This window comes from Notolepis coatsorum (genome assembly GCF_963971535.1).
Source record: "Notolepis coatsorum genome assembly, chromosome: 7".
NCBI lineage: Eukaryota > Metazoa > Chordata > Actinopteri > Aulopiformes > Paralepididae > Notolepis > Notolepis coatsorum.
In genome coordinates, this window is record NC_140171.1 from 97,650,973 (window position 1) to 97,676,649 (window position 25,677).

Genomic DNA, 25,677 nt, shown 5'->3' on the forward strand with positions numbered 1-25,677 from the left:
TCTGGGCCTACAGTACACTTGCTCTTATCTGTGTTCTTCCAAGGAATGCAAAACATTGGGCTGGCTGCTAAACATTCTGCAGTGCTGGCTACTGCCTCTTCTCCTATCACCGTTTTCTAAAGCGAACCATGCACATTTCGTTACCACCGTTTTAGCTGTCATCTCTCCCCAATCTATACATCACATACATTGAAAAAGCACCGTTTTCTCTCATTCCCCCCTTTGATTCTCAATCAACTTTCAGAATCAACAGACTACTTGGTTTTTCAATTAATTATACACAAAAAATAGACTCATAACAATTAGGGCCCCGCCGTCTGCTGTTTTGCTTTTGTTTTCCATTACCCGCATCACACCCAAACCAGAAAGGATAAACCACGGTCATGGAGGAGAGAGAGAGAGAGAGACAGAGAAAAACACAGATTGCAACTTTTCAGACGACACACCTAAACCTTTCGGCCCCCCTATCAGGTACCCCACGTCCAAATCAGAGCGCTCCCTTCCCTCTCTTACAGTACACCTCCCATCTTGGGCCGGTCCCATCTTCTAGGGCAAGGGCTCCTTTCAGTGACGGCTCCTTTCCTGAGCTGGTCCCCCTCCCAGGGCGCGGTCCCCTAGGCAAAAATTTCTCCCCTGGTCTGCTACTGCTCAGTGTCTCTGGCTGTCCTCTCCACATCTGCTCCTCCACCGCCGCCGTCTCCTCTCTCTCGTCGCGGATGATCTGTGTACCAGGCTGCGGTGCCTGGCCCCTGCGGCTTCCTCCTCCTCCAGTCTGTCCTCCTGGTCATCTCCATCGCTGTCGGTGTCTCCCCCCTTTGAAAGCAGAAACACAACACCGGCAGTCGTCTGTCCATTCGACTTCCCTTGTTTTGCTATTAGTCTACCACCTTCTCCACACCCATATCTAATCCTACAGGGCTGTTCCCTGTTTTGTTGTCTTCCGGCGTGACACCAGCAGCTAAACGATACCCACTCGGCGCTCTACGTTTGTCCCACGGGTGACCCCCAGCGCGCGCCAGTTCTTTCTGGTGACGTGTCCCCTCAAGACTCGCCCTATTTATTAGGTGTGAGAAGGCCCCACTGGAATTCAAACTCCCTCTTTATTCAATAATTAACCCATTCAAATAACTGCACCATCTTTCTGTGCAAATTCTTATTTAATCCATTGTATGCTTAAACTCTATCTAATATTATTATTATAATAATAATCCACTCTCTGTGCTAAATATTCCCCTATGGGTAATGAAAACTCCCCAGCACTACCCCCCCTCCGCCACTAGGTGGCGACCTACTCCTCCTCGATGGTGTTTTAGTTGACGTGTCACTTCCTGGTTCTTTATCTGTTGTTATCCTCGTGGCTCACGGCCATCTTGTATCATCCCCCTCGTGGCCCCTTTTGCGGCCATCTTGTCTCGCTCATAATGGCTACTCTCTCACAAACAAACGCTGCCCTCCTTTTTCAAGGCCTAACAACAAAACAACTTCCTTAGAGTCTCGTCGGCCAAACAGGTCATAATGATGTCTGCAGGTCACATGACAATAGATGATCTACTAACATACAAGTACTGAACAGGTCAAAAATAGACTGAATGCCAAATGACGGTATGTCTGAAAAACGTAGGTAGATTCTCCCGACTCACAGTCCCGCGTTCCCGCCTCTTGCGAGGAAAACAACCCTTATATTACAGACCAACAAAAATGGAATTAACCCCTTAGAACACTGCCTTCCTTCACCGGCCCGTTTGTTTTTCATTCCCTGTAGATAAAACCCATCTTGGTTTTTCAAAACACCATCGCTCTCTGCTCATATTATCACAGCTGGCTTCTCTGTCGCTACTTATTTACGGATGCACTATCTTCGTTCGTTTTTATTTGGCTTAAAAGATCAAAACAACCATGTGTGCACAGTGAACTCACATCTTTCTCCGGAGCGCTGTTTCTCCTACAGCGCTGGTCCGCCTCCTGACCGCTCGACTCGCCGCTCTCTCCCAGGGCTGGCCGGCCTTGCTTCGATCATGATTCTCCCACACATTGATGACTGTTGTCCACTGTCGCCCCATTATTGAAAAAGTCTTTATCCGTTGTTCTTATCTCTTGCAAATCCGGCTGTCATCAACAACCAACTGTTCCTGTTGTTTTAATCTCTTGCAAATCCGGGTCACGGCACCAACTGTAAGATTCTGATCAAACTGGCCAGTATCACGTCTTTGTCTGTTTGGCCCTCCATCCAATTCCTCTGCGTTGTGTACTTTTAATGGTCCTGACGTCTCCGATACTGGTAGATAAGATCCTTATCTCCCCCCGTTAGTACAATCCATAAACCATCCTAACTCTCCACCTCCGTAAGAATTCGACACTTCGACACCGTGAGATACCTTATGAGGAAAAGCGTTGTTTTATTGCTATAAACAGAACCTCATAATCAGATGTTATCAAATTGTATCGTCCTTGGAGAGTCTATTCTAATGATCTTTCGGTGTGTTCTATTGTCCCTTTGCTGTTATGTCCAATAGTGGTCAGGCCTGGTCGTTAGCCTGAAACCCTCCTCGTGTTAGCCGAAGCTACTGTAATGATGATGTGGCATTCTCCCTTCCCCCCCCCCTCCGTGGTGGAGGAGGAAGAGTCTCTCCTGGTTCCTTCCCTCTTAGTCTCAGTCAGATTTTAGTCTGCCTTACACCCGGAAACACCGTTCGATTTATAGATGTTCGTCGTCGCAACGACGGCCCCGCCTTCTGGTTGTCATGTGACGTGTTGTCATGACAACTGCGTTTAACCTTTACACACACTTCAAAACGTTTCTCTACTGTTGCATTAAAGAGGTCACCCCTCTCCCTCGCTCTGGGCCTACAGTACACTTGCTCTTATCTGTGTTCTTCCAAGGAATGCAAAACATTGGGCTGGCTGCTAAACATTCTGCAGTGCTGGCTACTGCCTCTTCTTCTATCACCGTTTTCTAAAGCGAACCATGCACATTTCGTTACCACCGTTTTAGCTGTCATCTCTCCCCAATCTATACATCACATACATTGAAAAAGCACAGTTTTCTCTCATCATTGCCACCACCCCGTTACCACCTACTGATATCCCATTCTTGACTTCTGTATCATAGAAGTGTCGCAGCTGTAGATATCTAAAAAAATTGTCATTTCCCAAGTCAAACTTTCTCTTAAATTGCTCAAAAGACATGAAGTTATGGTTCTCTAAGAGTGTACATACAGATACAGCCAGAAATAGTCATGGAACAGCTGTTTTGGGGCCGTTTTGATGCCGTTTGGAATGTTTAATGTTAACAATGACCAGCGGGGGCGCTCTCTGGCAGCGCTGCGGTCCTGCGGTCCGTTGGTTTCAAGTTCGAATCCCATCAATTTTTTTTTTTTTTTTTTTTTTTTTTTGTGTATTCTTTCGCCGGTTAAAGTTCTATTTAGCTATTAATGGATTTGATCAAGGCAGGAGTTTAGTCAGTTTCAGTCAAGGTCATTCGTACTTCTCATCACAGTTAGGACAGTCGAAACCCGATCAATCAATCGGCGTCGACTAAAAACACACTTCAATCAATATCTGAAATAAATATTAAATAAAAAGCCGGTCCTTGCAAGGGTTCCGGTGGGTCCCTATAGCAAAATCAGGAATAGTTGACCTTCACCATTGTTTTTATGTTTAATTGTTTTTAATGATTTAATTTAATTGTAATCAGTTTAATTTACCTGTGCCTTTGATGATCTGTAAATAAACTAAATATGCACTGTTCTAATAATCAATTCAATGTCTAAATGTATCTGTGCCCATATTGTAATATGTATATATGCATTGGTCAAAGTTTAATCTTGATTTGCATCGTAATAGTTATTGTAGTCACCCTCCAACCATTTTGGATACAAGGACAATCTTGGTTGAGCCTTTGGGTGGCTCTGAAAAGAGCCTTTGGGTGAATACGGGAGGTAGGAGTAGGTGGCGTTGTTGCTTCCCATCCTTCTGAGGGCCTGGGCACCAAGGAGTGGCTCTGCTGGCACCGCAGGAGGCAGCGCTGGCACAGATCCATCGTCCCACCTGATTGATTGATTGAAAACATTATTAATTGCAGAATGGGTACAATACAGTACAGCTCAATACAAACAACTGTTAAGGGGATGAAAGACTTTCATCTTGTTTACATCAGGGTCCCCCATTTTCAATTCATCAGGACATTTATGACATACAGATATTTATATATAGCCTACCTCATGAAGTTGTGGAGCATACATGTTGCTTTCACAACTTTCTCCGCAACCTCTGGAGACACACCCAACACCCTCCTATACAGTCTCCACTGAGCCGCCATGATGCCAAAAGAGCACTCCACCATTCTTCTGGCGTGGGAAAGCCTGAATGAATTAATGACAACTTTATTTAACAGATTGCAGAATGGGTACAATACAGTACGGCTCAATACACACAATTGTTAACCCTTTTCACTGCCACACGACAGCAGGTTAACCCTTTCACTGCCACACTACAGAAGGTTAACCCTCGGTTGTGTGATAGTAAAGGGTTAACCTTCTGTAGTGTGGCAGTGAAAGGGTTAAGGGGATGCAGATCAGAGAACGATGGAGAAGGTTCCCTTATAGTTGAAATACAGGGAACCGCTGCAAGGTGGGGCTTGGACTATGGCGTGCTTCCCATCAACTGCACCTATAAAACAACACACAATAAAAAATTCACAATTATGCCACAACAATGTGGAACGCCGGCCCTACCCACAGCCGTAAAAAGATGTGAATCCCTACCCATGTATGTCCCTATGTCATAAATGTCACGATGAATTACAAATATGGGGACCCTGATGTAAACAAGACAAACGTCGTTCTCTGGTCTGCAGCCCCTTAACAATTGTGTGTATTGAGCTGTACTGTATTGTACCCATTCTGCAATCTGTTAATAAAGTTTTCAATCAATCAATCAATAACGTTAGCTAGCTGCTAACGTTGGCTAACTGGGCTGGATACACGATAGCTAGTTCGCAGTTAAAGTCAAACGTTAGCAAACTAATACAGTAGTTTGGTCTACGTTTCTATTACATGCCGTCAAATATTATGTCTTTATGAATTTACCTTACCTTTGAGCAAACATAAGTGTCCTTGGTAATGGTCTTCACGTTCAGCTGTTTATGTGGTCGACGACACAACACAATCCACCGCTTGCATTTCTCGAGTTTTCTTTTGGGCTTCGGAAAAGGTACAAACATAATACTCCTCCATCCAGTCTTTCGGGGTACCTGGTGTCCGAATTACAGGTACCCCACGCACAGCGTTTCACCATCAGATATTGGTTGGATTCTTATTATATATTATTACTATTGTATTATGCACATCGTTGCGGGCAATTTCATTTTATAAATAATAAAAAAAAAAAAAAATCAGAATGGGTGGGATTCAAACCCCGGTCGTTGGGTTGAGAGGTAAGACCATAAACCGCTAAACCACAGTACCAGACGAATATATACTGTATTATAGCTTACTTGAATGAACAATCTCCCTCCCCACTTTACCAGCGTATTTTAAATTCACAATAAAGTCTCTCTGTCTCGCGCCGTCCCAACGTTGACAGTGGCTCGTGTTATCGACACAAAGGCACAGTGATGAATGAGGAAGTCAATACTCAATAGACCACCGCCGGTCGACTTTGCGCCTCCTGGCGGCATAAAACAGAACAGCAGCCTGGGGTCCTAATTAATTAAAACGATGTGATATCACCGTGCGCGCGTCGCGGCAAAGCGGCCATGAAAACTAAAGGCTTCATCTGTATGGCTGTTACCCCTATCCCTTCACCTGTCAAAAGTGGCGTCTAGTGCTCCCGGTCTGAAGCCTGGTGTCTGGGAAGGCCAAATCAGAAGTCTACTATCTTCTTTTGATTTGTATTTCCTGACCACCTCATTCCAAACCATCAGTGTGTGGTCCACTATTGAATTATTTCCCTGTTTTGTTGTGTGTTCTTTCCCACCCAATCTGGCCTGAGGTTGGACACGTCCTAGGTGGGTCTCTATGTCCTTCCACCTGGCCCTGTATGCTCTTGAGCACCAGTAAACTGCATACCTCAGCTGGGCTGCATAGTAGTATTCCTTTAGATTAGGTAGTGTCAGGCCTCCTCCCTCTTTTTCAATTTGCAATGTTTTGAATTTCACCCTAGGTCTGCCCCCCGCCCATATGAACCTTGAGATCTGTCTGTCCCATGCTATGAATTGGGAGTCGGGGACCTTGACTGGTAGTGAGAGGAAGAGATATAGCAGCCTTGGCAGAATATTCATCTTGATCACTTCTATTCTGGTACTGAAATCCATCATGTGTGTAGCCCATCTCGACCAGTCCTTCTGTAATTTATCATTAATCTTATTGTAGTTAGCCGCTTCTAATTTGCGCATATCCTTGGTGATAATCACTCCCAGGTAGGTCATTGATTCAGCTTCCCAGTTCAGTTTGTAATCATTCCTCATCCCACTACTGGGTGAGAAGTTGTAAGTGAGTATCTGGGTTTTCGCGACATTCAGCTTGTATCCTGACATCCAACCATAATCATTTAGTATGGTCATTAACTTGGGGAAGGTCGAACTTGGGTTCTGGAGGTATATTATAATATCATCCGCGAAAAGGCCTATCCTGTGTTCCCCCTCTGCTATTCCTACACCCTCAATTTCTTTACTTTCTCTAATGGCTTTGGCTAACGGTTCTACAAAAATCACAAAGAGGGCGGGGCTTGCACAACATCCCTGGCGCGTCCCTCTGAACAGTTTGAATCTGTCCGACAAGCTACCGTTAATCTTTACTCTGGCATTTGGATTGTCGTATAGAGCTCTTATACAGCTGATGAATTGTTCGTTGAATCCAAATCTTTCCAATACCCTAAACAGGAAGGACCACCTGACCCTGTCGAAGGCCTTTTCCGCATCTAAGCTCACCAGGGCTGCCGGGAGTTGTTGTTTTTCCACCTGTTCTATCACATGCAGGGTGCGCCTAACATTGTCCTGTGTCTGTCTGCCTATTATGAACCCTGTCTGGTCCTCGTGAATCAGGTCAGAGAGGATGTCCTCCATTCTCCTATAGTCAGTATAGATGTGAACACCTACCTTCCTTCAACAGCTTGTAATCCCCATTCAACATCGATATGGGACGATATGATTTGCAATGCTCCTTATTCTTCCCTTCTTTTGGTATAACTGCTATCACTGCCTCTTTCCAAGACGGGGGGGCTTCTGCCTTTTCAAGTGTCCAGTTAAAATAATCTAGCATTACTGGGGCCAGGTCTTCTTAAAGATTTTGTACCACTCGTTTGGAAATCCGTCGCTCCCTGGCGTTTTGTTTGCTTTCAGCCTTCCTATGGCTATATCTAGTTATTCCTTTGTGATGGGGGAGATCAAGGCTTTATTCTCTATTTTCCCTATACTCGGGAGGTCCAGGGATGCTAAAAACTGTACAATTTTCTCCTCATCTTCCATCTCGGGTTGCGAGTACAACTTTTCATAGTATTCCTTGAATATACGTTGGATTTCTTCAGGTTCATAAATCGTTTCTCCTGTTTGGGGTTCCCTGATTTTGTGAATAAAGTGTCTACTCTGCTGGGCCCTGAGTCGTTTTGCTAAGATCTTGGTTGCCCTCGAGCCTGATTCATAGAAGGTTTGTTTTGTGTACCGTAATTTCTTCTCTAGCTCTCCCTTTCCCATCTCCTCAAGTTGTGATTTTATTCCCTTCATCTGTTCCCTGTCACCCATTCCCCTCCCTGCACCTGTTGCTCGAGTTTTGTCAAGTCTCTCTGTAATTGATCATATTTCATTTGCCTATACTTATTCAAGTGTGCAGTCTTTGAGATTAGGTATCCCCTCATAATTGCCTTGATTGTGTCCCATAGGATGGTGGGTTTCACTCGGCTGTCCACATTATTTTTAATAGATTCGGTTATCTCATTCCTGATCTGACTCACGAGTTCCTCCCCATTCAGAATCCCCAAGTTCAGCCTCCAGAGCAGGGGTGGGCAATTATTTTTCCCGGGGGGCCGAATGAGCAACTGAAAATATGTTGGGGGGCCGGGCCAAAATTCCAAACTCAATTATGCATAATATACATTTTATTTCTATATAAAAAGCAGTAAATGGCATTGTTTTGACCCCTGGTAAGAGTGTATGTTATTATTTGGCAATTAAAAGGTGAGGTTATAGCTTTCAAAAATATAATTTATTCAAATAGAATTTATTTCCAAAATGATAAACAAAATGTGAAACATTAATAACAAAGGGCATTTTGAGTTTCATATACTATTGAAACAAGGATTTTCTTAGCTTTCTAAAGACATCACATCATCTTATAGCAAAAATAAACAAGACATGTCACTGAACTGTGTAAAGAAAAGTGTCCCAGTTTTGTAGCCTTTTTTACTTTACATGCCTATATTAAACATTTAATGTTTTCAGAACTGTGCAAAAAAAAGAAAAAAAAATATCAAGTGTCCCATTTCACTTGTTATATTTCCACATTTTAGTGTTCTTCAGTTATTTTTTTGTCATTCAGTGTGAGAAATCCAGTCTCTGTTGAGCTTTAACAAGTCCATCAAAGTCAGGTTGCATGTCTGAGGTGGAGATGCGAAGCACAGCTGCCAGATGTTCATCAGTGAGAGAGGATCTGTACCTGGACTTGGTAAACGTCATGACTGAGAATGTCTGTTCACATATGTAGGTGGATCCAAAGAGAACCAACATCTTCTGAGCATGTCTCCTAAGCGTATACTGTGCGTGTGAACGTTGACATGAAAAAAAAAAAGTAAAAAAAAAAAAAAAAAAAATATTATTATCATGTAATCTTTCGCGGGCCAGTCAGAATCATCCCGCGGGCCGGATCCGTACAATGCCCAGGTCTGCTCCAGAGTGTGTCTCGCTTTCTGTTGTTCAAGTGTATGGTCAGATATACCATATTGTGATCTGAGATATCTGCCGTTCCTATCGAGCAGCTTTCCACCCTGTGTCTCTCTCTCTTATCTATTAAAAAGAAGTCTAGCCTAGAATGTACCTTGTGCGTCGCAGAGTATAATCCCTTTCTCCTGCATTTAGGTTTCTCCATACCTCCATCATTCCCGCATCGCTAATCAAGATATTCAAGTCCTTTGATCTCTGATAATTGTGTCTGGATTTACTTGTTGTGTCTAGTGAGTAATTCAATATAGTATTCCAGTCCCCTGCACATCCCCTCCGCCTCAGAGGCTATTGTGTCAAATAAGAGTCTGAAAAATCCTCTGTCGCTCTCGGGAGGGGTGTATGTGTTCACTAATGTCATCAATACGTTATCTGTAACTATTGAGTATCTCCCTTCTCTATCCTTCTTCTCTTTTATCAGTTCAAAATTGAGAGAGTTCGAAATCAGGGTCGCCACCCCTCTCTTCCTATTATTTTTGCAAGAACAAGAAAATGTATTTCGATATCCAAACTTTTTCAACATTTCATGCTCTATTTTTGACATGTGTGTTTCTTGCAGGAAGATCACTTGTGACTTCTCTCTTATGATTTTTGTCATAATTCTACTTCTCTTAACTGGGTTGCTAAGACCATTGACGTTCAAAGACGCCATTTTCAAGTTATGGTTTCCCGACATCCCTTTTCCAGTTCTTGCATACATTAGCGGCTCCCCTTACCATACCTTTTCTCCCGACATTAAACATGTAACATTTAGCACACTTAGTGACCTCCAAACGAGGGGGGAACACCCGCTCCTCTTCGGTATTTACCCCGTTTGTGTGCGCGAGGGAAAGCCCCTCGTAGGGAGAGGGCTTTTCGCTAAGGGTGTGTGACGAGGTGACAAACTGAAACCCCCCCATCCCTTAATCCAACGTTAACCAATAAAGAAAACTACGCTAATAAAAAATTAACTTGCTCCTCCCGGGCGCTTATTTGAACATTACCCCGGCCTTTATGACCGGTCCGAAGGATTCCACTCATTGTTATTTACGACGTATGTATTTGCTGAGTTTCTCTCTCGCCCTCTGTGCCGCTACTCAACCCGTCTGCCTGCCTGGTGTTGGTGCCGGCGCCTGGTCCCGCTTTCCTCGCCTCTGTGCTCCCTCTCCTCCATCCCTCTCCTTTTCCCCTTCCATTTCTTCCACCGTGATGCCTCGCCTCTTCAGCTCGCTGTGCGCCTCGGCTGCGCTCGTGTAGGTTTTGACGCCGGAGTCCCAGTGGATCCTTATGCTGTAGTATGGAGTCTGGAAGCGGATTCCTCTTATTTTTTGTGCTTTTTTTATACAGTTGTACTCCCTCCGTTTCTTCGCGACTCCAGGTGCATAGTCATGGTCTATATAGATTGTCTTGTTGCCCATTTGTATCTTTCCCTTCTTCCACGCTTCTCTCAGCACCAGCTCCTTGGTCAGATATTCCTGGAAGTCTCGTGGCCTGTGCACGGTGGGCCCCTTGCAGCTTGAATTCTATTTCCGGTGGGAGCGATAGCTAGTTTTTGAGAAACTGTTCGATAAACTTTGGAACCGAGTCCCCCTCCCTTCCCTCCTCCATCCCGAATATGCAGATGTTGTTCTTCCTCGCCCTGGATTCCAGGTCCACCAACCTGTACTGTGCGACTCTGTGTTCCTCTAGGCTCGCTCTGAGTGCATCCGACATCTCCACCATCCAGTCCTCCATTTTGTCCACTCGGCTCTCCACCTCGTCCACTCTTTGATTTAGGCTCTGTATCTCAAAGGCGATAGTATCGAGCTTTGCCTTTATGTCTTCGCTAACTCTCCTGAGTTCTTCTTTTAAGTCGGTTCTCAGTTCTTTTATCGCTTCTACTATGCCCACCTGGTCCATGCTCGGCCCATGTCCTGACTGCACGCTGGCGGCCTGCTGCTGGCTGTTTCGCCTTTGAGGTGAAGCTGTACGACCTCCGCTTGTTCCTCCTCAGGTATTCTACTGGCACGGAGGTGGGTCCTCATCGCCTGGATCCAGTCTTCTACTGGCGGTTCCCCTCTCTCCTTTTCCCCTCCAAATTCGCTGCACTTCCGCTCTCGTTGGACGTACACCACCGGGAGGGGCGCGGGAGGAAGCTGTTGGAGCACGGCCTGTGCCAAGGCAAGCGACTCTTGGCGTCGGGCCTGCTCTAATTGTTCGTGCTGGTGATCCAGGACGCCCGCCTGGTCTTGTAGTTGACCCTTTAGGGACTCCACCTCGGCGGTCAAGGTCTGCACCGTCTCGGCTTCCCTTCCTTCCTCTTTGAGCGGGGACGGCGAGTCATCTCTTTGCTTCACCCGGGACGGCCCGGCTTTGGCCTCCGGCTTCGGGGTGTCGCTGTCTGACATCTTAGGTCTCTGGGTCGTCACTTACGAGGGAGTGGAGTAGGATGTAGATCCTGTTTGTGACGCCAAATGTAGCAGGGTGGATTATCCCTGCTTCGTGGGAACTGTGGTACACGGTCACTAGGTAGCGAGACACGGTAGCACTCTGGCTTGCTGCACCTCCGGCTTTGGGGTCAGGAGCGTCAACTGGAGGCTGGCAGTGGGGTGTGTGAGGCCCAGGATTTACAAACCTAGTCCGGTACTCTGGTCTTCCTCCCTCTCTCTCGGGCAGTCAGCAGTACTCCCCAACACGCCCTCACTCTCCCCGATTGTCCCCTAGCACCCCCCCACACCTAATGACCGAATGGTAAATAAATAACTGGGTTCCCCCCGCAAGCAGTACCCTCCCTCAGTAACACCAGAAACCTTACAATGGGAAAAGGGGAGGTTGAACAGGAAGGGGTTAATAATAGAGATATTACCCGCATCAAAGGATTAGAATCAGACTCAATAAAAGACACACACACCGTGCTCCCGTTCTGTCTGAGTGTTATTATACCATGGCCTAGTTACAACATTGCTAAGTCTGGTGATTATTGCACCATGGGTATCATCACACAACGATTACAATCTGGTAATTATATAATTACACCTAGGCACCAAGTGCTCTCACGGTACCCGGACTAAGTACTGTCCACTGTACACAGACTAAGTGCTGCCCACGTCTGGGCTGGACACAGTATCCACCTTCCCTAAGGGATTACATATACTGCTCCAGGTCGGTAATATGGGGAAGGAAAGGGGAACATAAGGGAGGAAATAGCAGGTTTCACCGAATGGGAAATATTAGGAAACACACATTTTATCACGCTCAAAGAAAAGGAACGAAAACAAAAGAGTGGGTCCACAAAATACCAGTAAGTCCTATCTTAATGCCGGCATATATTGTTTGGGGTACCCCTATGGAATGGTAGTAGCAACGTTACTTTCGCCCGCAGGCTGCACCACACTGTGTACTGTATAATAATTCGGGAGCGTCAATGCTCATTTGTACTCATCCAAAATGGCCGCCTCGCCACTCCACTGTTGTCCGGGAGGCAAGATGGCGTCGAACGCTCTCGTTGAGGATGTTAGCAGGCGGAGCTGGGCAGAGAGGCAGCGCCGGCTGAGAGCGTGTGCTGAGCGATGACGACCCCTGCTGGACGGGAGGAACTCCCGTAAGCTGCAGGCAGCCTGGTGCAGGTCTGATTGAAGTCAGCCGGAGCAGACGGATTGCAGGCAGCCGGGTGCAGATCTGGTGGAAGTCAGCCGGAGCAGACCGGTTGTTGGCCCACGCTCGTCCTGGGGCTCGCACTCTATACCGCACACAGTAACTACTATAACTCGATGGTTAAGGACTTGGATACTCGGTTAGCCGCACGTTACCTATACCGCACACAGTAACTATTATAACCCGATTGCTAGTGCCTGGCTCTGCACTAATTGTTCACACACTATCGCTGGTACTGCTAGGATATCGTGTCCACTAGCCAGTACTTCCTATCACCCGTGGCTATCTCACGGGGCCCTCTGGCATAACTTTAGCAACAGGGCTCTCCAGAGCCCCCGTTCGCTGCGACTGTTCGTTGTTCAAGTTCACTGCCGAAGAGAGCGTCTTCCGTTTCTCTCCTCCATTTATCTCCTCCCAACTCTCTCCGCCACTCTCTGCCTGCTACCGCCCCCTGCTGGTCCCGCCTGCCAGTCACAAGGGAAAAGCATGGTAGAATATGATCCAGTACTGTCGTTTATAATCCATATTCCAGTGCTCTTCGGAAGGGGACGCTTGTGTCATTGTTCGTGTGAATATCAATGATGTCTTTGTGTACAAAGGGAATATAAAACACCAGTCAGCAGTCCTGAATAATATACAATGATTCAGACTGCTACACTTGCAAGGGCCTCTTGAGGACGATTTGCCCACTCGCACTTTGGCGACCATATGAATTTCTGGGGAAATACTACTTCTGGACTACTAACTACTACAGAAAAACTTGATTAACAAGTTTTTCTACAACTCAAGTTCAGACCTATGCTACTCTATTTCATTACCACTAAAGGTTAGTTTTCCTAATTGTATCAGAAACCTCAGAATGTCATCTTTCAAAAGAGACCAGGCTCATGCATGTGCATAAAGTATAGTATTTTGGTTTGCAAAAGAAGTATGCAGTCCTCAAAAACGAAAACTAAAATGGCCAATTTTGGGGGCACCTGTTAAGAGGAAGGTTCTGCCCAGGCGCCCACTGTCAATCATCCACTGTCAATCATGCAGGTCAATCACCCACCATCAATGGATAGGCTAAACCTCCCGCTGGTGGCCAAGGACACTATCAGATTTGACACGCTTTATTAGATCCTGTTACCAGATAGGATCTCTCATTTCCTCGCAGGAGAAAAAGACACGGTGAGAGGGAGGGAAGGAGGGAGAGTGAAATGAGCAGTTGAGAGGAAGATAAGAGATAGAGAGGAAAGAGAAGAGAGAGGGAGGGAAGGAGGGAGAGTGAAATGAGCAGTTGAGAGGAATATAAGAGATAGAGAAGAAAGAAAAGAGAGAAGAGAGAGGGAGGGAGAGTGAAATGAGCAGTTGAGAGGAAGATAAGAGATAGAGAGGAAAGAAAAGAGAGGATAGAGAGGGTTATACAACGGCATGCAAATTTCTCGATTCTGATTGGCTGAAACAGTCCATTTACACTAATGTATCTGTCACAATCCACGCTCCTGGTCCCAGGACCCGCCCATAACCGAATCACATCACTCCGCCGTGCGGATTTTTCGGAAAAACAAGATGGCGGACAATAATCTTTAACAAATGGATATGTTGATAGCGTCATAACGACTAAATATAAAGCGATTCTGTCACGGCGAATGTCTTAGTCCTTTAAACAATGTTGGATGATGTAATTGATGGGTCATGAGTCATTGTAGAACAAAATAAAAATCGCGCGAATTGATTGATTGATTGATTAATTTGCAATTTTTTTTCTTCTTCCCCTTCCTTGCCAGAGCTCTCTCTCACACTGTCTGGCTTCCAGACACACTCACTCGGTCCACACACACACACACACACACACACACACACACACACACACACACACACACACACACACACACACACACACACACACACACACACACACACACACACACACACACACACACACACAATGTCTTAGTTGCTTAATCAATGTTGGATGATGTAATTGATGGGTCATGAGTCATTGTAGAACAAAATAAAAATCGCGCGAATTGATTGATTGATTGATTAATTTGCAATATTTTTTTCTTTCCCTTCCTTGCCAGAGCTCAATCTCTCACACTGTCTGGCTTCCAGACACACTCACTCGGTCGCATACACACACACACACACACACACATACACACACACACACACACACACACACACACACACACACACACACACACACACACACACACATACACACACACACATACACACACACACACACAATGTCTTAGTTGCTTAAACAATGTTGGATGATGTAATTGATGGGTCATGAGTCATTGTAGAACAAAATTAAAATCGCACGAATTGATTGATTGATTAATTGCAATTATTATTATTATTATTTTTTTACCTACTTTCAATAGAAGCATCTAAGAATGAAGTTCTATAGAAAGTAGGTCTGCATCCCCTTAACAATTGTGTGTATTGAGCCGTACTGTATTGTACCCATTCTGCATCTGGCAATACAATTTTCAATCAATCATTCCAATAACAACCACTAACTTCATAATTAAAAACTAAAGAAAAGTTGGATGTGTTAGTTGGTTGGATGTTAGTTGAAAGGCAGTTGGATGTGTTAGTTGGTTGGATGCCTTAGTTGAAAGACAGTTGGATGTGTTAGTTGGTTGGATGTCTTAGTTGAAAGACAGTTGGATGTTTTAGTTTGTTGGATGTCTTAGTTGAAAGACAGTTGGATGTGTTAGTTGGTTGGATGTCCTACTGAGAACAGTTGAATGCACTTCCGAGCTGCTTCCACATGGAGGCAACTTCTCTTTTTTTCTTTTTTGGGAACTACTTTTTCTGGCGGATGGTTTTTTCAATAAATATTCAATTAATGTGTGTTTATTGTATAGCAATAAGGTTGGATGAATGTGGCAGTTGTTGTATAAAAGCATTACACCACTTGCAGTCGTGATTTGTGAAAAATAAACCATGCCTAGGGGGGTCTAACCATAGATATATATAGAACACTAGATAGCTTGGCCGCGCTGCTGGCCAATGGAGAGCGACGTCACTGAACCGCCGCCATCTTGCTCCAGTTAGCCTTGAGTGAGAGTGAGTGAGCTGCACAGACAAAAATACTCATAACTCGCTGAAATATTGACGGATTTACAAACGGTTTGGTTTATTACAAGCATTATCAGCGTGGCTATGATTCAAGCGGTTTGTAAAAAAAAACATCTTTAAAAAACAAAAAATTTATAAGTATGCAGTATCATAACTACATCTTTGATGTTTATAGCAAACCAACCCGTTTGTAAATCCGTCAATATTTCAGCGAGTTATGAGTATTTTTGTCTGTGCAGCTCACTCACTCTCACTCAAGGCTAACTGGAGCAAGATGGCGGCGGTTCAGTGACGCTGGTGACTCCGCCTTAAGCTATCTAGTGTTCTATAGATATCTATGGGTCTAACGACCACCCCTAGGCATGGTTTATTGTTCACAAACCACTCCTGCGCGTGATGTAATGCTTAAATAAAGGGGGCGAGAGAGAGACACAGAGAGGGGGAAATCAATCATAGTCATAATCATCATAACTACTACCTCATACTATACCCATATAACTGTATGATAGCATGTACAATAGTGCTGCATATACTGTATTAGGGCTGGGCGATATGGCCAAATACGTTATCGCGATAAAATTATAAAATTATTTTCATATAACTCGATATCGATAATTATCGTCGATATAATGTCTGTCAAGTTTAATTAACTTATTATGCCCGGCGCCGATGGACGGGCTATTAATAGACTTGTTTTGCTGCTGTGAATGTCTTGAGAGTCGAGTTGATGTCGTCATCAGTCCGCGCACGTTAGCAGTTAGCCAAAGCAAGCGGAGTATCTCATGACAATGTACTAAAAATGACCCTAAAATACTCTGTTCCGCCCAATTCATTGCAACGACGTCCACCGTATACCCCACACTACTATAACAGTTACCCTCAGAATTCAAAACACACACCAACTCGGCAGGTAACCTGTAAAATAGCGCTGTGCAAGCTAATTAGCCCTAGCCAGCCTCGTTTCCGAGCGGAGTATCTCATGACAATGTACTAAAAATGACCCTAAAATACTCTGTTCCGCCCAATTCATTGCAACAACGTCCACCGTATACAGTACCCCACACTACTATAACAGTTACCCTCAGAATTCAAAACACACACCAACTCGGCAGGTAAACTGTAAAATAGCGCCGTGCAAGCTAATTAGCCCTAGCCAGCCTTGTTTACTGAGTCCTACCTCCGCGTCTCCTTCCGGGTCTCCTTCCGCTATCGGCCATCTCCTTCACTGATTGGTTGTTAGTGCGTGTGCTCATATCCAAGCTTGGAAAATCGATATATCGAAACTTTGCGACCACGTTTCATGTTTATTTCGAGGAAATAATTTTATCGCGATAGTTATCGTTATCGTTTTATCGCCCAGCCCTATACTGTATTATATATATACATCTATATATTTATATTTTCCACATATATATATCCATATCCGTCTGAATATACCTGCATATAATCCTTCTATATATTTACTTATACACCTGCATATAACCCATATAACTCTGTATGATAGCATATACAATAATGCTGTATATACTGTTATATATATATTTATTCTTACCATATATGTATATATCCACATCTGTCTGTACATACCTGCATATAATCCTTTTTATATATCTGTTTACTATATCTATATCTGTATACATATTACCTATTTTTACTAGTTACACTGCTGGCCAGTACTGTACAGTGTCTTTATACCTGTATCACTGTACTAGGGCTGTCCCCGACTAAGGATTTGGATGGTCCGACTATGATTGGCCAAAATTAGCCGTTAGTCTATTGGTCGACAAAAAAAAAAAAAAAAATATATATATATATATATATATATATATAATATTTCGACCGGTTAGTCGACTAATCGACTAATAGGGGTCAGCCCTACACTGTACATATTCATACTACTCTGTACATATATCTGATTAGCACTATTACCCAGTATCACTCTGGTTAGATGCCAAACTCATTTGCGTTGTACTGTACTTGCGAATCTAATCTAAAAAATGTATTTAAAAAAAGACAGCGAGAAAGGGGGAGGGAGAGAGAGGGGGGGGGAGACAGAGAGAAAGGGGGAGGGAGAGAGAGAGGGGGGGAAGACAGAGAGAAAGGGGAGGGAGAGAGAGGGGGGAGACAGAGAGCAAGGGAGTGAAGGAGAGAGAGAGAAGAGAGAGAGGAGAGAGAGAGAGAGAGAGAGAGAGAGAGAGAGAGAGAGAGAGAGAGAGAGAGAGAGAGAGAGAGAGAGAGAGAGAGAGAGAGAGAGAGAGAGGAGAGAGAGAGAAGAGAGAGAGAGAAGGGGAAAGACAGCGAGAAAGGGGGGAGGGAGAGAGACAGCGGTCCATCACCACGAGACAGCCAGAGAGAGTTCCCATGTTTGTAGTGGCGGAGATGGAGCAATAAATACATGTAGTGAGCATATGCATACAAGGTGACAGTAGAATCAAAGTATATAAGAAAATTGTGAAATTGAGTAATAGATATTACTAAGAACTACTGCAAGCGTATGTATACAGGATGAGATACAAGACAATAGCGAGAGTGGACCCTCCCTGCAAAAAAAAGGGCAGCAAATTAGACCCTGTTTCTATTCTTACCTCCATCTCGAAAGTCATGGAAAAAAAGAGTCTACGAACAGGTCAAAAAGTACCTTGCGGAAAAAAAATCTAATCTACAAATTCCAATCTGGCTTCAGAACATCCCACTCCACTGACACATGCCCTTCTCTATTTGAACGACCACATCAAACAAGAGGGGGACGCGGGCAAATACTGTGGCATGGTCATGCTGGACCTACAAAAGGGCCTTCGACACTGTCAAATCACTCCATTCTGATTGACAAGCTAAAAGAAATTGGTTTTGATAGTCTATCAGTGAGCTGGATGCAATCCTACCTGGAGGGGAGAGAACAGATGGTGGAGGTAAACGGTACTATACCCCCCCCCTCACAGTGAGCTGTGGTGTTCCACAAGGAAGTATACTAGGACCGCTACTGTTCTGAAGGGCCAGATTAACACTGAGAATCTACGTTTTATTATTGTTTTATATAACTTGTATATTATTTATATATATAAGCTATATCCCTTTAAAGCCTCCGTTTGAATAGCATTATTCGCTTTCCTCATTGGATAACGCCCTTGACACTGGCGGCGCCAAGAATCGCGCCCCTCAGACAAGTTCAAAGACGAGTCTGGACAAGTTGAGACATGCCCTTGGCCAGCGCATTGATTCTGGACAAGAGATTCGGTTGCGCCCTAGAAAGCACTCTAAGTATATATTGTGGAAGGCGCAAAACAGAAGCAGTTCGTCTTTTAGTGTGAATCTAACGTTAACACAGTTCGACCTAACCTAACGTGAAGTAAAGAGTTCGTCATTACAGCAGTTCGTTCGGTGTGCAGCATTAACAAGCAGTTTGTTCGTTTAGTAATTAGTGTGAACCTTAGCAAGTGTGTGTGGACTTAACGTAATTAGTATCAGAACACGAGGTGAACCTAGCAGCAGAACTATTGGACATGTGAGCATTGGAACCTACCGCGGCGTATCGTTACGGATAACTAGTAGCTCCTTAGATACTACTTTGATATTGTAGAACCATTGTTTGGCTGGCTATCATCATTGCTATCGGGCATTGGAGTACAGCTATTACCCTGCTACCGAGCACTTGGATTATAAGGACCGGATCCGTATGAGACCCCCTTTCTTCAAGTGACCAGCCGGAGTATCCGTCTATTCTTCATTCCTCTGGAGCTTACTACTCTGTGGGAGGAAATCACCAGTCTCCAGCTATACCCTCGTTTGCCCCCTTATATCGCCATCTCACGCCATGCCATCGTCCCGGTCTAGTATCCTTAGCCTAGGAATTATTCATTCCCACTGACTTTGATACTCTGACATTCTAATATCATTCGCCATAAAAGAGCGACCCAGTAATTCTCCGTTGTATATCTGCTTAATAATAAAATACTGTAAATGATATCTCTTTGTCACTGTGCCGTCTATTGAGTGTCTGCCATAATAACTGTACTGTCTGGCAAGTAATAATAATAATAATATGTAGTAGTGGTTTAATCTATCACAATCTTTAATACAGTCAGGGTTTTGTAACCCCTCAGTTACAGCTACTGTTCCTAATTTATGCAAATGACATGTCGTCAGCTTGTGACTGCAACTTGTTCTTGTTCACGGATGACTCAGCCCTGCTGGTCTCTGACAAGAACAAGTTACAGGTTGAAAAAACCCTCAGCTCAGAGAATCGGCAGAATCGGCACCTGGCTCGCTGATAACAAACTATCATTACACCTGGGTAAAACAGAGTCCATTCTCTTCAGATCAAATAACAAACTCAGCAAGACCGACGGCTTCTCAGTTACAGTGGGTGACAATATTGTCACAAGGAAAGATGAAATTACATACCTGGGTTCCATCCTAGAGGCAAATCTTTCCTGTGACAAAATGGCATCCAATGTAATCAAAAAAGTCAACCAACGAACTAGATTCTTGTACCGGATCTCCTCTCTGGTAAACAAGAATACCCTGAAGACTCTAGCAGGAGCACTCATTCAAGGGTTCTACGACTACAGTATGCTTGCACCTCATGGTACCAAAGCACCTCAAAGGCGCTAAAAACAAGATTACAAACATCACAAAACAAACTGCTCAGACTACTACTTGACTTTACTCCTAGAACCCACCTCACCCCTGCCCACTTTGACTACCTAGGATGGCTTAGAGTAGACGACAGAGTACAGCAACTTGCAATGGGCCTGGTCTACAAGATAATAATAATAATAATAATAATAATAATAATAATAATAATAATAATAATAATAATAATAATAATAATAATAATAATAATACATTTTATTTATAAAGCGCTTTTCAAAACCCAAAAACGCTGACAATGAGCAAAACAAATGAACAGAGAAACAAAGAACCACAGAAAAAAATAATGGATAAATACGCAGGACAAGCAACCACAGGTAACAAGTAACAGATACAGAGTCCAGTAGGGGAACAGTCAGGGAAGTAAGGAAACTGAGGGGAGGGGGGGCAGGAGAGGGAGAGAAAGTAGGGAAGGGGAGGGGAGGTGGTAGGTTGGAGGAGGGTGGTTATGGGTAGGGAAGGTTGTATGCTTGGGAGAACAGGTAGGTTTTGAGTCGGGATTTAAAGGTGGAGAGTGAGGGAGAGTCTCGGACAGTCTGAGGGAGGGTGTTCCAAAGTCTGGGTGCAGCTTGTGAGAAAGCCCGGTCACCAAAACTTTTAAGTTTGGATGGCGGGACAATGAGGGAAGCAGTGGAAGAGGACCGGAGGGAACGGGTGGGGTGGTAAGGGAGAAGGAGGTCAGTCAGGTAGGGTGGGGGCCATGCTATGGAGGGCTTTGAAGGTGAGGAGTAGTGTTTTGAAGTTGATGCGTTCCTTGATCGGGAGCCAGTGGAGGGAATGGAGGACAGGAGTGATGTGTTCACGGGACCGGGTGTTAGTGAGGAGGCGGGCGGCTGAGTTCTGGACCATCTGCAGTTTATGAAGGGAGCGGGAGGTGATGCCAGTGAGGAGGGAGTTGCAGTAGTCAAGGCGGAAGGAGATGAAGGCGTGTATGAGGGATTCAGCAGCAGGGACGAATTTCCGCAATGTTGCAGAGATGAAAGTATGATGTTTTTACAATGGAGCGGATATGGGGGTCAAATGAGAGGGTGGGGTCGAGGATTGAGGTTGCGGACTAGGGGGGAAGGGGTGATGGTGGAGTCATTGATGGTGAGTGTGATGGGTCCGGATCTGGTGAGGGTGGTTTTGGTGCCGATGATGAAAAGTTCCGTCTTGTCACTGATTCATACATGTCGAAATACTTCCCAAAGGTCAGTGAATACCACGCCCACAACACCAGAGGGAGTTCCACAAATCATGTGCAACCCAGATTTGGCACAAACAAGGGACTAAACACATTTCGCAATTATGCCACAACAATGTGCAATGCCCTACCCACAGCCGTAAAAAGATGTGAATCCCTACCCACATTAAAAACCGCTCTTAAAGAGCACCTACGGGAGGCTGCAATACGAAACTGGCCACAAATGTCCAAACCCAACCCCCCCCCCCCCCCCCCCCACCCCCCCCTAATAGACAGTCTCCTCCCCACTGTATGTATATTTCTCCCCACCATATGTATATTATTTCACCCACCCACCCCTCCTAATGTGCAGTTTCCTCCCCATCATATGTATATATTCTCTGTTAGGATCTATGGGTAACAGTACTGTATTTGCATATCGTATATGTCACAAATGTAACAGTACTATATACCTGTATGCAATAAATGTCATGATGTCATGTATGTTGTGTATGTCATAAATGTCACTATGAATTGAAAATGGGGGACCCTGATGTAAACAAGACGAAAGTCTTTCTCTGGTCTGCATCCCCTTAACAATTGTGTGTATTGAGCCGTACTGTATTGTACCCATTCTGCAATCTGTTAAATAAAGTTTTCATTCATTAATTCATTAATTCATAGCTCGTATGCCCCAGGGGGCAGGAGAAACCACTCAAAATTGGTCAGGGCAGAGCAGGTAAGGTTCAGCGCTGCAGACCTGACAGAAAGCGGTATGAAACTGTTCCATGGGACCGGTTAAGACAGAGACAGAGGTTAAAAAGGTTCTCCAATGTCTGCAGAAAAGCAGACATGGGAGCAAATAGACATTCTAACTAAACTAGACAGATTAATCTAAGGGACAGTCCCAGACCAGGTGAGATCAGGGTAGGTTGAAGGAGAGAGAGAAAAGATGGGTCTTAAGCAGGGATTTAAAAGCTTCGACAGAGCAGGCGCCCCTGATGACGGCAGGTCATTTGTTCCACAGGTAGGGAGCGCGGTAGACAAAGGCTCTGTGGCCGGCGGATTTCTTTTTAACCCTAGGAGTCGATAGAAGCCCCGCATTTTGTGAGCGCAGAGCACGAGCGGGGCGGACAAAACTGGTGTGATGTGATAAAATTTTCTAGTTCTAGTTAGTATCCGTGCAGCTGCATTTTGCACGAGTTGAAGATTTTTGATGCTTGAATTACGTAGGCCTGAAAAAAGTGCATTACAGTAGTCTAGACGTGATGAGACAAAAGCATGAATCAGGGTTTCAGCATCAGCCAGAGTTAAAATGGGGCGAATTTTTGCGATATTACGAAGATGGAAGAAGGCAACATTTGTGCATTAAACATATGTGCATTAAATGAGAGGGAGGAATAAAAAATTACTCTGAGGTACTCAAAACATAGCTTTTTCAACATCCAACCTTTACTTAAAGGGGACATGCATTATAAATGGATTTTTTCAGTGTCTAGCATTATTTTATAGTAATAGGGGTTAGTATCAATGGGTCTGTGTTTCTAAATACCATATTGGCGGATTGCTCTCATTCAGTTGAGACAATTTCCTCCTCCATTTAATTAGGTAATTCTGATTTGACTCGCTACGTGACGTAACTTGGCGCTGGTGGAGCTGATTGTGATCTGATTGGCTCTGTGGTTGGAGCCAATGCCCGCCCACAATCTACCTAGGCAGCCCACACAGAGCACAATGGTTATTAACACTTTAATCGCCGAAAACGCTGGAACTCGTCTTTCCCCGCCATGCTCATTCTGCCGAAGCCGCCGTAACACGTCTTTGATATCAATATTTCAAAAATCTGTGATCGAAATCATATTTCTCCTCCGGGGACCTGAGATATACTGCTGAGCTCCACTCAACTGTCTAACGGTTCAAGAGCGCCATCTGGTGGCCGATCGGCAGATCGGCCAACAGGAAGTGACGCGCCAAACAGGAAGTGCTCATCCATATTTCGTCCGGGCACTCGCGATCGTTAGCCGGACTCCATCTCGACACACTGGATAATCAATCGCTCGCCCTAACTCAATAAACAACGTTATTTGGACGTATATAGTATTATACAACCTGGAAATGGTTCATCTAGATCAACATCCCATAATCGAAAACTGTCTACTCCAAGCTGATCGTCCAACGGCGCGAGGAAGATACGGTAAGATCCAGCGTTATTTTCCAACGTGTTCTTTACTAACTGCTCTGATGACCATATGACCCACACTAGATGAATGATATAACGTTGCCCACAGAATTATAAACGACCCCCCGCCCATCCGGTCAACATCAGATGATACGTAGTAACTTCTAGAAGTACCTCCAGTTGAAATTTTTTATCTGGCACCGATCGCTACCAAACTGTATTTGATCATCAATATAATGCATTTGGGGCTATAAATCAAGTTCTGGAGAAAGCTGCAGAAAACGATAAAAACATACTTATACTTTAGACCATATTTTAGTATGAATATGTGAATGAAAAAGTATAACGTTGCTACACCCTGAACAATAGATATAGGACATTGAATGGGCCATAATAATGTCAATTTAGCAATAGAATTTAAAAAGTTATAGCACTGCAAAGAAGGGGAACTTCTCCATAGACAAATAGAGCTGGCTAGGGATGGTAAATTATGAATTTAACCATGGCGATCAAAGTGTTAATTAAAGCTATAAATAGTATCAAACTTTAATGTGCATTGACAGTGCTTTCACATCACATATAATAGCACCCTGCTCGTGTGAACGCATTGATGATGTTTTGACATGCAATGCCGTGACAATTACAAACTTGAGGAATCACGCAAATCACCTGTAAAGTTTTCCAAAAATCTATGGAAGCAGGCGGGATAACATGTGAAAACGTTATTTTTGACATATGAAATTCCTTCATGTGGTTTTTCCATAAGCGGTTAAAATGTAGCTGGAGATTTCCATTAGTCGCTCATGCACAGTGGTAGCAGAGATCCAGATAGGGGGGGAGATTGGCAATATAAAGTCCTCAGAGGGCCATTGACCATGAGGCAGTGTTGTAATCAAGTCACTAAATCTCGAGTCCGAGTCGAGTGTCAAGTCCCCAGTGTTCGAATCCGAGTCCAAGTCCGAGTCACCAAAGAAGAGCCAGAGTCGAGTCCGAGTCGAGTCCCCATTACCCTAGTCCGAGTCTGAGTCCAAGTCATCAAGGTTGAGTCCACTCCACTCTGGCAGTCAAAGAGGTGACATACAAATAAAAAAAAGGTCTACATTAAACATAAATGACACAGCGGTCACCATTTCAAAGGGAGTTTATTTACTTTGTGACACAATAGCCAAACAAATGCACTATCAATATCTTGTGCCACATAATTAGGGCCTATTACTAAATAAATAACTGTATTTATCCACAAGTCAGAGTCCGAGTCTGCACCTTCTGAGTCCGAATGCAGTCAATGCTCGAGCCCAAGTCCAAGTCTGAGTCATCAGTGCTCAATTCCAAGTTGAGTCACGAGTCCTGCAAATCAGTCCAGTACTGCCATGAGGGGCCATTGACCATTGATCATATGGCAGCCATTTTGCTCTAAATTAGAAATACCATTTGAAAAAAAGAGTGGTCAATTTGTTTTGTACATGCACCAGTACTTAATTAATCAATACAAAAGTTACAAATTGTCACTTTAAGCAATATCATCTCACTAGGGTGGCTCAGGGGGTGACAGGGGCTCAGGAGGTAGAGCAGATTCCGGCTACTCCAGCCTGTCCTTGAGCAAGACACGTAACCCCTAACTGCTCCCAACGAGCAGGTTGGCACCTTGCATGGTCACCTCCATCATCAGTGTGTGAGTGAATGGGTGAATGTAAGGCACAAAAATGTAAAGCGTTTTGGATAAAAGCTGTTATATAAATGCAGTCCATTGAGCACCCACCCCGCTTCACGCAGCCTCTGATTTAAGTGATTTCCTTAGTTAGATTGCATGTTTATTTAGTTAGATTGCACATACTTTACACAATGTAGGACAGTAATGTCATGTCTGCAGGGCATAGTTCAAAACCCAATGGGGTTTTGTGTTTTCCTTCGGTCATGATGTGCTTTATCAGGGGGTGTGTCTTGGATGGGGATGTGGTGGGGATTGATGTGTGGGGTGTTTGAGGGACTGGCTGTTCCAGGGGGGTTCACATGCTTTCAAGCAACACTGTACTTATTGTACTTATTTTATGCCTATTCCTATGTCGT

At 44.4% G+C, this 25,677-nt stretch overlaps 1 pseudogene across 1 annotated transcript in view; it reads left to right on the plus strand.

Moving 5' to 3' along the window:
- Positions 1–25,677, plus strand: part of LOC311231900 (ras-related C3 botulinum toxin substrate 2-like) — a 106,555-nt pseudogene that overhangs the window by 65,206 nt on the left and 15,672 nt on the right. The gene's annotated exons all lie outside the window — the stretch shown is intronic.